An 11,413-nucleotide genomic window follows, 5' to 3' on the forward strand; every position below is an offset into this window, starting at 1 on the left:
ATCAGGGCTATCAGTGGTTAAAAGGTGACGGTGAAGCATCCGATCTGATCCTGGTGGGACGACCAAGTGAGTAAAAAGTGTTTGCCACCACATCGCCATCGTCTTTGTTTTCCCAAGGAGGAAACGGGAAGTGCCTGGATTCATTTCCAGACAGTCTATGCCCTGGCACAAAAATCTGTGAATTCTGCTCAGAGAGGGGAACTCTGGAGGAGGAAGCCACAAGATGAGTAGGAGGCAGAGCACACACTCTGGTTTGAGGGAACAGGCCGACTCCGTCAGAGTGGGAGAAAACGATAAGGAACCAAAAGTTGCTGACCTTTGAAGGTACTGGGACATTCTGATTTCAATCCAAAAAAGGAAGAAAGACCCAAGACGATGTCAGAGAGATCAGCAGGGGCTGGGCTAGATCATGTTGGACCTTGTTAGGACTTTATGTAGGAAAGCCATGTGAATTTTCTTGTTTCTGTATATATGGGTGCCAGGGATTGAATCCAGGACCAGGGTTTGACTGTGCGACCCAGGATGGACTTGAACTCGAGATTTTCTTGTCTCAGCTCCCAAAATGCTGGGGTCATGGATGTGTTCTACTGGGTTCAGCTTCTTCGCTTACCTCTAAAATGTCTGGTGGATCTGGACAGCACACTGCGAGGGAATGGAAGAAGGTAGGCTAGTAACTGGAGACAGACCGGGGAAGGAGTGTCTAGAGCTGGCCAGGGAGCACACAGCTCCAGTCTCTGAGTACTGACAGACTGAAAGCGGAGGCCCTAGAAAAAAGGGGAAACCAAAGGTCACTGAATCTGGAACAAACAAGTAGTGGGTTTGTTCCCAGCTGTGGGCCAGTTAAGGGAGAGGAACGGAACCCCAGGAATGAGAACAAAGCTATTTGAGACTTTGTGAGTTTCCCCAGAGGAGGTGGTCTGTGGGGGTGGGAGTTGAATACTCTCAGAGCCTGGCCAGGTCAGAGGAATTCACATCCGTGGGACAAATGGAGCCTTTAGGAAAGGAGTCATCCTAAGATGGTAAAGAAGATCCAAATTCAGGTTTTCAGGGGAAACCTGGCAAACGTGGCTTCTTGGCATTTCTTCTTTCCTCTTGCAGCTGAGAGTTTCAGGACCTTGAGGAAGCAGCGCTCACCGTCGCCCTGAACCCATATCAGAAGGAGGCAGCTTTGGCTGCAGACTAGCAACCCTGGGGATGGTGCTGGAGATCTTCTGTGTCTAGAGAAGATGGAGAGGGTGTCGTTTTCCTAGAGAAGTCGCCAGCTCGGCAGGGGTCAGGTGAGACGGTGGACACCGGTGGAGCCTTGGGGATGAGGTACTGAATTCTCAGCTAGTAGGACCTTGCCTTGGGTGCAATGACGGAAACAAGATCCCCAGAACAAGAGCTCCCCGCCTGGTGTACCCCTTCCTTCTCTTCCCGAGATGTCTTTGCTCCTTAGACTTAGGGACTATTCACTTCAGGGACGGCTGGACAGGCAGGAGCCTAACAAGGTGGGCCATGCCACATGTACTGTCATTTATGGTCATTACCAGGTCCTCTCGAGGCACTGCTGAGTGGCAGGGAAGAGCCACCAGTGGGCAAATCCAGCTGACTTGGGAGCTCCTGCTTCCCCACCACGTGGTCATTTCAGATAGAGTCAGCGAGAGCACAGGAGTGAGTCCTCCTCCTCTTTGAGTTATTGTGGGCGGTGGGTTTGTTGAGTCCTACATTGAGTAACGCATACTGTGAACGGCGTGGTGTCAGCATGAAACTTATTACCTTCCTAGAGGCTAGAAATCCTCAACCAAGCAATTGGCAGGGTTGACTTCCCCGAGGCCTTTTTACAGGACCGAAGATGATGCTTTCCATGTGTTTCCACATGAATTTCCCCTGGATATATCAGGGTCCAAGCAGATGGTCTCAGATTAGATGAATGCCCGTCTGAGGACCTCATTTTAACTTAACTGCCTCTGAGGCACTTATTTCCGAATACAGAAACATTCTGAGGTAATGGGGGTTAGAACATCAATATATAAAACAAAAATTGAGACACGATTCATCCTGTGATGAGCGGAAAACTTTTTTAGAACCATAGGGATGGATTAGAACAATAATAACCCATTCTTAATGTTAGTTTCCAGGCACATCCTGGGAACCTGGCATAGTGCATCATCCCTCTGTGCATGGTAAGCAGGTCCCTGACTGCATACAGGTGCAAAGTTCCCTTTAAGAGACAAGCTCCGCTCACTCCCAATCTCTCTTTCCTGCTGCTCTTCTGAAGGGGCAAGCAAGCCTTTGCCCCATCTCTCGCTTCCCGCCCCCCACCTCTTTTTTTCTTCCCCTCCACCCTCCTCGCAATAAACTCCACACTCAAGCTCTGCCTGGATGACGTATTTGTCTCCTGCCCATGGTTCTCACCTGCCATGGGACCCGGGCATAATCACAACACTTACAACCTCCAATAGTATCCATATTATCTGAGGAGAGGACAAAGGGTGACGCCTACTCCTTTGCTTAAATTGGGGGAAGCATAGTATGTTGTTTTATTTTTCTTATGTATTTGTCTGGGGAATGGAGGAAGCCCTGAATGAATGTGTAAGGAGTCATGTAGTCCTGAGTGACCATGTATTATTGACAGGAGCACAGCCATGTCAAGGACCCCAAAGCCTCATGAAAGACCTCGGGAGGTGGGAGACTCTCACTCAAGTCTCGGGATAACATGACCCCCCCCCCAGGAACTCAAGAGAGACCGTCCTTGCTGCAACCACACAAGGTTTATTGACAGGACAAAAACTGGTGCATTGGGGCCGAAACTCATTTCCCACGCAGGGGTAGAGAGTTTGACCCCGAGTAGCTGGGAGAGGGGTATTTAAGGGAAGAAACAATAAAATTCTGAAAATACCAGTGATAATCACAAGGGGGTAACTCCAAGTTTCTCAAGATTATAATCTAACTTTATCATCAGCTAGTTCCTGGAACAGAGTCGCTGAACCGGCTAACCTAGATTTTTGATTCATCTCTCCCTACTTAGATTTTTGGCTCTATTTTTTCTGCTAGATTTTTGGTTCTATTTTTTCTGCTATTTTTTCTGCTATTTTTTCTGGATTTATCTGGGTCTTTCACTCAGACCCTTAGAAATGGCAAAACTTTCTTCAGTGAGGATCAGAGCAATGACAAAGCCTTTCTCTAGACCGAGTATGAGTGCTTGCTAATGATTGATCAGCGCAAGCAAAACCAAACAACTGCAGCCCGAGACTGCTCCCGACAGAGAGACCTCCCACTTGGAAGGGTTAACGTCCTCCTCCCAGTGTGGCACATAATTAATTTGGTGAGATTCTGGGTTACACAGTTGGTCCCCACCATCAGAGCGAGCACAGTCCACCCCTCCTGACTTTCCTGCATGTGTGTTTCATTTCATCTGTACCTGCCATTTCTCCATTTCTGAGTCTTCCCAGTCAGGTTTCCAGGACCAAGCCGTGCAGGATGTTAGTGCTTTGAAGGAGATTCTGAGGAACCTCAGATGTAGACAAAAGCCTTATAACTCTGTCAACTCTTGTACTAGGTCCAGGACACGCGGCTTTGGTTTCTCCAAGAAGGAATAGTAAGTTTGGATACTTGGGAGAGAATGGGCGAAGAGTTGGGGTACAGAACATGGCGGGAGGACCTGAAGGTCTTCACGTTTTCACTTTTGGTTTATGAAGCCTTAAACGTGATTCTGTGGCTCTGATGTCATTTTCTCACCGAAAGGCAGGCTCTGAGAAAGTGGAGCCTGGAGGAGCCCAACCTCAGCCAGCCCTTGTGGAAACTGTCTGCAAGCTTACCAGGGAGTGAACCAAGTTGCCCTAAGGGCATAGAGAGAATTGCTCTCCAAAGGAAAAACCCTTATTGCCAACTGAGATTCGTGAAGACCTGAGAGAATTAGACACAGACTTTGTGGTCAGACTTTTACATGCAACCCTGAGAGAAGCATGTTGCTGGGGAAAGAACTTACTGGTTTTCGAGATTTTTTTTTTTCCATTTTATAGCAGGATGACCCAAAGAACACAGACCAGAGGCTTCTGTGTTTTGTTTCTCTCTCTTCTCAGTCAGCTTCTAGAAACTATGGAGAGCCACTGGGCCAGAAGTCAAGCTGCAGAGGAAGCAGTAGAGTGATAAGATAGGGAAGGAATGCGGGAAGCCAGTGAAGTCCGGAGTAAGTGAGAATCGCTGATATGGTACAGCTGTGTTATGATTCTTAGATGAATCATAGATGTAGCAAAGCCTTCCCCCATCTGAAGTTCCGAGGAGTGGTGGAGCCTTCCTCTCGTTCAAGTACCACTGTTTATGAGTGACTGACCTCCTACAGCGTGGTAAGGTACCAGTAGACTACATCTTACTATACTCAAAATATATTTCAAAATAACTAGGGTGAGTTTTAATGCTTCCAACAACACACGGACAGGATAACGTTGGAATGGAAACTCTAATTACTCTGACTTGATCATTGAATAGTGCAGATATAAATTTATCACATTATTTATGATTTTACTATAATAATATGTCATGTAAAGAAGTAGAAATACTATACTTCAACTTTAAAAAGAACACTTTGGGTGGCTGGAGAGACGACTTAGTGGTTAGGAAGGTAAACTGCTTTTGCAGAGAACCCAAGTTCACTTCCAAACACCCACACTGGGTGACTCACAACTGCTTGTAACTCCAGCTACAGGAGATCCAATACCTCTGGCTTCCACAGACACCTGCATTCACATGTGGTGTGGGAAGATCTTCTGTATATGTGTTGCTTTTACTGGTTAATGAATAAAACTGTTTCGGCCGGTGGCTTAGCAGAATAGAGCTAGGCAGAAAAACTAAACTGAATGCTGGGAGAAAGAAGGTAGAGTCAATTAAATGCCATGTAGTTGCTGCTGGAGACAGACATGCCAGACCTTTGCCTGGTAAGCCACAGTCATGTGGAGATACACAGATTTATAAAAATGGGTTAATTCTAGATGTAAGAGCTAGCTAGCAATACACTCAAGCTATTGGGCAAACAGTATTGCAAATACTATAGTTTCTGAGTGATTATTTCGTGGTCTGCGCAGCCAGGAATGAACGAGCGGCCTCCTACTACACACATGAACATAAACACACATAATTTAGAAATAAAAATAAATCTTAAAAAAAACAGCTGAGTGTGACGGCACATGACTTTCACCCCAACATTCAGGAACTCTGGGAGTTCCATGACAGCTAGAGTTACTCAGTAAGGTTTTCTTATCTTCAAAAGACAGAAGCAAGCAAACAAACAAATGCTTTGGGGCTGGGGTGATGATGCTTAGCTTGCGTGTGACCCTGGGTTCAATCCTAGCACAAAACCACAACAAAATACTCAACCTCTTGGAAATGTTAAAGAAAAACATTAGAGCTGGGGTGGTGGTGGTGGTGGTTGCCTTTAAACCTAGCATTTGGGAGGCAAAAGCAGGTAGATCTCTGAGAGTTCAAGGCCAGCCTGGTCTGCAGCGTGAGTCCAGGATAGCCAGAGCTATACAAAGAAACCCTGTCTCAAAACAAAACAAAACAAACAGAAAGAAAAGATAAGAAAAGAAAAACATGGAGGGCTGGAGGGATGGCTCAGAGGTTAAGAGCACTGGCTGCTCTTCCAGAGGTCCTGAGTTCAAGTCCCGGCACCCACGCCGCGGCTCCCAACCAGCTGTCACTCATTTTAGGGGATGATGTAATGCTCCCTTCTTGCCTCTTTTGGCACCAGTCACACACACAGGCAAAACACCCATTCACAGCAAACAAAAATTAAACACTAAAAACTACACCTTTGCTATCATCCTCGCGGATACTTTAAAAGACCTAATATGCCATGGTTTACTTCTCAATGTTTTTCTTTTCTTTTCCTTTTTTTTTCCTTTGCTTTTCTTATTGTTTTTTGAGGAACGGGGAGTGGGTTGGGTGGAAGGTGGGGGAGCAGAAGGAGGGGAGGGAGAGGAAACTGGGATTAGTATGTAAAATAAAGATTATTTTTTTAAAAAAGGATGGTTAAAAAAAGATTTATTTATTATGTATCTAATGCTTTGCCTGCAGGCCAGAAGAGGGCACCAGATCTCATTATAGATGGTTGTGAGCCACCATGTGGTTGCTGAGGACTGAACCCATGGCCTAGTGCATGCTAGGAAAGCACTCTACTATTGAGCTATACCCCTCCAGTTCTTTCTCTCTCTCTCTCTCTCTCTTTCTCTCTCTCTCTTTAATTTTTTTTGAGACAGAGTTTCTCTGTGTAACAGTTCTGGCTGTCTTTGAGCTTACTTTGTAAACCAAGCTGACCTTGAACTTTACAGAGCGAGTTCCAGGACTGACTGGCTCCATAGGTTCCAGGAAACCCTGTCTTGAAAACAATAATAACAACAACAACAACAACTAAACACAAACAAAAGAGCTTGAGATTCAGTAAGAGAACTTGTCTCAGCAAACAAGGTGGAGGGCTGGACATGGTGGCACATGCCATTAATCTCAGCACTCAGAAAACAGAAATAGGCCAGATCTCTGGGAGTTTGAGGCCAGCTTGGTTCACATAGTGAGCTCTAGGACAGCTCTGTCTCCAAACAAAACAAACAAAAAAGATGTTGAATGTAAATCTGTAGACAAGTCCTTGATTTTCAAGTTAGTTTTACTCTTACAGGTTGCCCGCTGACATTCTGGACAAGTGCTTCTTCAACAAAGGAACACAACAAAGAGAAAGGTATCTCCGCAAAAGAATTCTTTTTGTAAAAAGAATGGGCCAGAATCCCAGGATAGCAATACAAAGGGCCAATGTCTTTTATCCTTGAAGTAGGTGATGACTGTATCTTATCCCATTCCGTTCACAATCTGACCCAACTGCCGTAAGACAACCGGCTTGCAAGTGGTTAACAACCTTTGGTAAAAATAAAATAAAATAAAATAAACAAACAACTGCTTCTCATAGTCTACAGGACCAATAGAACTGACTGACCTAAGAGACACTTCTACACCTCTAATCGCTTGAAGTGACCATAAAGGATTTACTGAAACTAACTCCCTGATATCTGACAGTTCTCACTCCCTGATGTACGATCAAATCGGATTAACACGGACAAATCTTACCCTCGGGACATGGGACAATGGCAGACAAATGAGCAAATAATTAATCATCAATATGATGTCTTCGGAGATGGGGTTGGGACTTGTCAGAACGGAAATGAAGTCATGCTGGGCATGAAAGTGCTTGCCTGTCTTTCCAGCACTTGGGAAGCTGATCACAAGTTTGAAAACAGCCTAGGCTTTGTGAGGAAACACTGTCTAAAGTCAACAAGATGGAGTTGCCTGTGTCATCCCTTCCAAAGATAATTAAAAGCCAAGAAATTATGCAGAAACAGTCCTTATGCGTGGTAACATGACACTAACTGAACACGTTCAGGCTTTGGCTCCAGTTTGTATTCTGTTTCAGATGTTGTGAGGTATCTACCACAGAAGAGGGGGTCAAGTCGATAAGAACGTCTTTATTAGCTATCTAGTGACTGAGTACAATGGGTGTTTGGGACCCCAGAGCAGTCCTAAGCCTTTCCCAGGTGGAAGGAGTGGGAGGGCAGGAGGAGAGGGAATTAGAATAAGCATGTAAAACAAGATTGGGTTGACACACTTCTGTTAGCAAGGAATGGTTTCCAGAAGCAGAACTATAGAAGTCAAAAAGCAAGGTTGACACATTTAGAGACTTTCCCTGAACTACATACAGCCTTGATTGGATTAGGCTTCCTTCTCGTTTTTTTCCCTACAAGCGTTGCTGCCACATGCCAGGTTCCCAGGCCTGCATGGTCCCATCATGGCATCAGTTGTGATAAGGGCTGGGGGGCTGTTACACAGACACAGCATAGCAAGACTGAGTGGCAAATGCAACCTGCCAGACAGACAGAAAGAATAGATCTTTGGCTATCAGATTACACACACTTACCTGAACTCTCCTGCTGGAGAAGGAAAGCCTGGAGCCCCGAGAGCAGCCAGAGAAAGAACTTCCAGCCAAAAACCAAACTTTTTCCAGCAGGAAGATTTGCGTCTTGTCAGTGACGCTGCAGGGCAGACTCAGCACTGTGACTGTGCTGAACAGAGCCGCACCTCGGCTGAACTGCTCAGTTATGCAGCTCTCTCAGCTTCTTCTTAAACCTTCACATGGTGGCTCATGGGCACCTATAACTCCATTCCAGGGTTCTAACACCTAGCCTCGGCAGGTACCAGACGTGCATGTGGCACACATATGTACCTGAAGGCAAAATTTTAACACACGTCAGATAAATAAATCATTTAAAATTATGTGCTGGACAGTGGACATGGTCTATTAAGCAAAGCCTTGGTTAGGCATGAGATACTAGCCTATGAGTTATTGATCAGGGAAGCCTCGAGGCCTCCTAAGTAACACAGACTATTGGTATTCTATTGCTCTTGGTTTGCTCACTATAACTAGATGATAAGACCCTATTAATGAAGACACAATCCACTGCGACTTCAGGACATAGAGAAATCAACCTGTCACTGACCTGGGAACTTACTTCCTGCTGGCTTGTTTTACGGTGCTGGAAGCCACCGTGTGGGCTGTTGGGGAGAAAAGTCGTCCATTGTCTTATTCAGTGGTAGACCCTGCATGCTGCAGTCTTGGCCTGACAGACAAGATGTACTTGAAATAGTTTTGTGGATGCTATGGGGGTAGCTAACAATTTTCTGAAGGGTCTGAGGCTTACTCCAGAGGAGGGAATTCATACTGGTACCCGGTAATACCCAGTACCACAAACCTGGTCAAAAACCCATACATGGTTGGGGAGGCCACAGGCCCTAGAGGGGTACTTAGTAGTGTGGTTTTGTTAAATGGGCATGCTACCAAACTGCCTTCTAGCTATGTTTGTACCCATAAACATGTGGCTCTCAACCTTGGCCAGTGAAGCTTCTTTTTGCAGTGAACAATGGTTAATACAGACTGGTAACTAACTGGTCCGAGCTCTGAGAAGTGGCTGGGAATGATCAGTCTTAACAGGATATTTATAATAATTATCCCAAGGCTCAGGGAATGTCAAGGAAGAGGGGGCAGAAAGAATGTAAGAGCAGAAGATTGGAGAGTACTGTGAAATGCTGTCCTCTGGACATGGCATGGCCACTGTGCTCATGGAATGTAAGGGCCAGAAGATGGGAGAGCACTGTGAAAAGCTCTCTTCTGGACACAATAGCGCCATTGTACCCATGAACTCACTTGCACAAGACTGAGCCAGTCAACATTCTAGACCTGATAGGTAGAGGCTCATGAGGCTCCGTGCATGACTGGTCTGGTAGATGGCCCCATATCTATGCCATGTGGGCTGATCTAGTTGGACTCAGTGGGTTGCATTAAAAATAAAACAAAACAAAACAAACAAAAAAAAAGGACTTAGAAACAGGAAGAGGCTGTGTTGGGAGTGGATCTGGGAGAAAAGGAGGAGGAACTATGAGTGAATATGAGCAAGATAGTTGTATCATACATGACATTGTCAAAGTATAAATATATTCTTTAAAAAAGGAAAAGGGAAAAATCACCGATTGAATTTGGTTTAGTCAAATTTCACAGGATTTTTTTTTTAATGTATCTATTTGTTGTTGGAGGGTAGGGGAGTATGCCTGTGCTATGATGTATGAGCAGGAGGTCAGTGGGCAACATTCAGGGGATGGCTCTTGTTTTCCTCCTCCTGAAGGCCTCATGTTTTAGCTGTGTAAGCTGTGCATACACAACTGGCTGTTCACTTTCAGGTAGTCTCCTGCCTCCACCTCCCATCTCACTGTAAGAGTGCTGAGATAACAGGCATGTCACAGCATCTGGCTTTTTACGTGAATTCTGAGGATCCAACTCAGATCCCCAGACACAAGGAGCCATCACCCTGGCCTTGTTTTGTTTTTACATTTTTATTAACTTAATTTTTTAATTGATTCTTTGGGAAGTTCACATCAGCTACCCCATCCAATCATTTCCAAATCCTTCCATGTCTGCCTTCCACCCTTGTAATCTCTTCCCCCAAAAGGAAATAAAAAATGATAATAAAAATCATCTCGCCAACCCTTGTGGCGACAGCCTGCTCCTCTCTTACCTGCAGTGTTCTGTCACATCCACCTAGCGGTCTCCTCTTCAGTTCTGCCGTGTGTGTGTGTGTGTGTGTGTGTGTGTGTGTGTGTGTTTGTGTGTGTCTGTGTGTCTGTGTGTGTGCCTGTGTGTGTCTGTGTGTGTGCCTGTGTGTGTATCTGTGTGTGTATACCTATGTGTGTACCTGTGTGTGTCTGTGTGTGTATGCCTGTGTGTGCCTGTGTGTGTGTGTATATGTGCCTGTGTATGTGTGCCTGTGTGTGTCTGCGTGTGTCTGTGTGCCTGTGTGTGTGTGCCTGTGCATGCGTGTGTCTGTGTGTGTCTGTGTGTCTGTGTGCCTGTGTGTGTGTCACTTTGCTCCTCTTTCTTTCCTGCCTCTCAATCACATATTTATTCATTGCAGTGGCACTGAGCGATTCGGGGTGTCACTCAGTACACTCTTTTGCCCAAAGAGCTTTGCTTGCAAATATTCATTGTAATGAGTTGTTGGTCTGATTCAAAGCCTCTGGCTTCTGCTACATCAACATTGGATTTCCACTGAGACTCCTCTCTGCTATCCTGCTGTTTCCCCTAGTCATGGAAATCCTACAGTTATGGTTCTACCAGCTCTCTCAGGCCAACACCTCTGTGGGATGTATGCTTTGATTATGTATTGCTCTCATTGGTTAATAAATAAAGCTGCTTGGTCTGTGGTAAGGCAGGATAGAGCCAGAGGGAAATCCAAGCAGAGGTACAGGAGAAGAGGGGTGGAGTCTGGGAGATGCCAGCCAGCTTCCCAGGAAGCAAGATATATGGAAAATGGGGGTAACAAGCCATGAAGCCTGTGGTAAAGCACAGATAAGAAATATGGGTTAATTTAAATGTAAGAGGTAGCTAATAATAAGCCTGAGTCATATGCCAAACATTTATAATTAATATAAGCCTCTAAGAAATTATTTGGAAATGGCTGGGGGACAGGGTGGTATAGAAAAAAAAGCCTCCATTTACACACACCATTGGGGATAGCTCTCCCAACCCAGGCTACCCCTTAGCCCTGTCTTGTGGTGGTTGGTGAGGGGCCAGGCCAGCTCCTCCCCACCCATGCCTCTGGGACCAGTTCTCCAGTGCCAACACTGTACCAGTGCGTCTGTGTGGCAGTTGGTGAGGGGTGGATCCAACTCTCCTGCCACTGTAGATGGGTAGAACCAGCTTTGCTTGGCCATCAGACATCAACATAGCTTCTGGTGGCCTCCCAGACCATAGGCATCTGCATGGATTTGAGTGGTAAAATGGACTATTGACATCAAATGGACCCCAGCTTTGATAGAACCACGAACCCACAAATGGCTCCCAGGT

The 11,413-nt window shown here is 45.7% G+C and overlaps 1 long non-coding RNA gene across 5 annotated transcripts; it reads left to right on the forward strand.

Annotated features, from left to right (window-relative positions):
- Window positions 1–264: 264 nt before the first annotated feature.
- Window positions 265–7,731, forward strand: LOC125409475 (uncharacterized). Of its 5 annotated transcripts, XR_015738828.1 has the most exons (5): window positions 898–1,019; window positions 1,099–1,277; window positions 1,533–1,653; window positions 2,114–4,333; window positions 6,650–7,731. It is a non-coding gene; the product is annotated as an uncharacterized LOC125409475 (long non-coding RNA). The 5 variants fall into 5 exon arrangements; XR_015738827.1 differs by lacking the exon at window positions 898–1,019 and adding an exon at window positions 265–662 and having other exon boundaries at window positions 1,533–4,333; XR_015738825.1 differs by lacking the exon at window positions 898–1,019 and adding an exon at window positions 686–893 and having other exon boundaries at window positions 1,533–4,333.
- The last annotated feature ends 3,682 nt before the right edge of the window (window positions 7,732–11,413 follow it).

The sequence above is a fragment of the Myodes glareolus genome, chromosome 9, assembly GCF_982192425.1.
Source record: "Myodes glareolus chromosome 9, mMyoGla1.1, whole genome shotgun sequence".
Classification (NCBI taxonomy): domain Eukaryota; kingdom Metazoa; phylum Chordata; class Mammalia; order Rodentia; family Cricetidae; genus Myodes; species Myodes glareolus.